The sequence below is a fragment of the Pararge aegeria genome, chromosome 5 (assembly GCF_905163445.1).
Source record: "Pararge aegeria chromosome 5, ilParAegt1.1, whole genome shotgun sequence".
In the NCBI taxonomy this organism is placed as follows: Eukaryota; Metazoa; Arthropoda; class Insecta; order Lepidoptera; family Nymphalidae; genus Pararge; species Pararge aegeria.
In genome coordinates this window covers 18,662,652-18,666,009 of record NC_053184.1, presented here as the reverse complement: position 1 = coordinate 18,666,009, position 3,358 = coordinate 18,662,652, and positions in this window count along the sequence as shown.

Here is a 3,358-nt window from a genome sequence, read left to right as displayed (position 1 = left end):
TCGGAGTGCTAATTGTGAGATTTTGTACCTACGTCGCATGTATTCGATAGCCATATCGTGTGAGTTAACTACGGTTTATGTGGTATCAATGTAGCGCCAGCTACGTGTAAACAGTATTGCCACTAGATGGACGCAAAATCTCACAATTTATCTTATTGATTTTACTAGGGTCGGATTCAGTATTTATATACTTACTAGCGGACCCCAGCGCCATCTGTCGGGTTGTTTTGTGAATGTAAACCATCCAAGGTGCCACCCAAACGCATACCAAAAAAATCATTCAAATCGGTCCAGCCGTTTAGGAGGAGTTCAGTGACATACACACGCACACAAGAAATATATATATAAAGATACTTACTTACTGGCGTACTTTTTCGTTTACACTTTTATTATAATCAAAAAAAGTACGTAAAAATGTTATATGTTTACAAAATATAACATTTTTTAAGTATTTGGATATATTATTTATTCAGTTATCAAAGGCAAAATAAACAATATTGGTCGCAAGACGAGGTATTTTGGAAAAAGGACATGTCAGGGGACTTTTTTTGGGGTGTTTGATTAAATCAAATATTATACTATCAAATAACTAAGCAAGCTGCGGCGTTTCAAGAATACCTAATACTGTAAGGTTGTTAACAAAAAAATAAAAATTTTATTTTTATGACGGTCGATTGGCGCAGTGGGCGGCGACCCTGCTTTCTGAGTTGAAGGCCGTGGTTTCGATTCCCGCAGCTGGAAATGTTTGTGTGATGAACATGACTGTTTTTCAGTGTCTGGGTGTTAATATGTAAATTATAAATATTCATCAGTCATCTTAGTACCCATAACACAAGCTACCCTTACCTTGGGGCTAGATGCAGTGGTGTGTATTATAGAAGTATATTTATTTATTTTATTTTATGTGCTGTTATATGTTTTGGAGAAGATGAGTGAATGAGTGGTAAATAGTTTTTCGTAACAAGCAACATGCAGTGTCAAGCAACATGTAGAGTTTTTATTTAATCCCAAAAATTTCAATAAATTAGTTGCTGCCCGCGCGACTGCGTACGCGTTTATTTTGGTTTTGTCGAAATCCTATGGCCCTTATAAAATGTATGCTAGGTCCTCTTAAACAAAATATTTCTTCCTGTTTTCTTTTTTAAATCTGTAAACGCGGATGAATTCATGAATTACATGGGAGAATTAAAGCTATAAGGCTGGCAATTAAAGCACCATTTTCTTTTCTAGGGCGATGCGGGCGGCCCAGCAACTTCTGATTTCCCTGAACAATTGTATGGAATCATTACCTATACAGTCGGGTGTGGGTATTCACCCACCATCTTCAGTAACGTCCTAGCGAAGGACATACGCGCCTTCATCAATAACAACACGAAGGAAAAAAACTCATCCGAAGTTAATTATCACGGTGGTAATCATAGCGGCGGCCATGGAAGCAGCGGCAATGGTAGCGGCGGCAATGGTAGCAGCGGCAATGGTAGCGGCGGCAATGGTAGCGGTGGCAACCATAGCGGTGGCAACCATAGCGGAGGCAACCATAGCGGAGGCAGCCATAGCGGCGGCAACCATAGCGGAGGCAACCATAGCGGAGGCAACCATAGCGGAGGCAACAATAGCGGCAGCAATGGTAGCGGTGGCAACCATAGCGGCGGCAACCATAGCGGAGGCAATCATAGCGGCGGCAATGGTAGTGGCGGAAATGGTAGCGGCGGCAATGGTAGCGGCGGTAACCATAGCGGCGGTAACAATGGCGGTGGCGATCATAGCGGCGGAAATGGTAGCGGCGGCAATGGTAGCGGCGGCAACAATAGCGGCGGCAACCATAGCGGCGGCAACCATAGCGGTGGCAACCATAGCGGAGGCAACCATAGCGGAGGCAACCATAGCGGAGACAACAATAGCGGCAGCAATGGTAGCGGTGGCAACCATAGCGGCGGCAACCATAGCGGAGGCAATCATAGCGGCGGCAATGGTAGTGGCGGAAATGGTAGCGGCGGCAATGGTAGCGGCGGTAACCATAGCGGCGGTAACAATGGCGGTGGCGATCATAGCGGCGGAAATGGTAGCGGCGGCAATGGTAGCGGCAGCAACCATAGCGGAGGCAACCATAGCGGCGGCAGTGGTAGCGGTGGCAATGGTAGTGGTGGAAATGGTAGTGGTGGAAATGGTAGTGGCGGAAATGGTAGCGGCGGCAACAATAGCGGCGGCAACCATGACGGCGGCGATCATAGCGGCGGTGATCATAGCGGCGGCGATCATAGCGGAGGCAACCATAGCGGCGGCAGTGGTAGCGGTGGCAATGGTAGTGGTGGAAATGGTAGCGGCGGAAATGGTAGCGGCGGCAACCATAGCGGCGACAACCATGACGTCGGCGATCATAGCGGCGGTGATCATAGCGGCGGCGATCATAGCGGAGGCAACCATAGCGGCGGCAGTGGTAGCGGTGGCAATGGTAGTGGTGGAAATGGTAGCGGCGGAAATGGTAGCGGCGGCAACAATAGCGGCGGCAACCATGACGGCGGCGATCATAGCGGCGGTGATCATAGCGGCGGCGATCATAGCGGAGGCAACCATAGCGGCGGCAGTGGTAGCGGTGGCAATGGTAGTGGTGGAAATGGTAGCGGCGGAAATGGTAGCGGCGGCAACCATAGCGGCGGCAACCATGACGGCGGCGATCATAGCAGCGGCGATCATAGCGGCGGCGATCATAGTGGCGGCAACCACAGTGGTGGCAGTGGTAGCGGTGGTAATGGTAGTGGTGGAAATGGTAGCGGCGGCAACCATAGTGGTAGCAACCATGGCGGCAGCGATCATAGCGGCAGCTATCATGATGGCGGCGATCATAGCGGAGGCAACCATAGCGGTGGCAGTGGTAGCGGTGGCAATGGTAGTGGCGGAAATCATAGCGGCGACAATCATAGTAGCAGTAAAGATGGTGGCGATCATGTTAGCTTAAATCATAACGGTGATGATAACTACGTCAGCCATCTTGACAGTCATAATAGTGGTGACAATGATGGTAGCTATCATGACAGTGCTAATCATAATTAGTACCTATCGAACTCTTTGTCTCAAGTAAAAAACGTTATTCGCTTAACAGCAATTGTATACGTTGACTTTTATGTACACACGGTATTTAAGTTTTTTTTTCAGAAAAATTCAAAAAGCCTTAATGTAAAAATATAAGGGTGTATTCATAGACCTACATCTTGTGTGAAATTATGTTGTATTATATTACTAAAATATATATATATTAAAAAAACTTCTATTGCGTTTTTGGTTCATGTTTAATATGGCTTCGGTTCAATAAATATGAACGAAGCTACTACCTCGTTTGTCTAGTGGGAAGTAAGTTGGA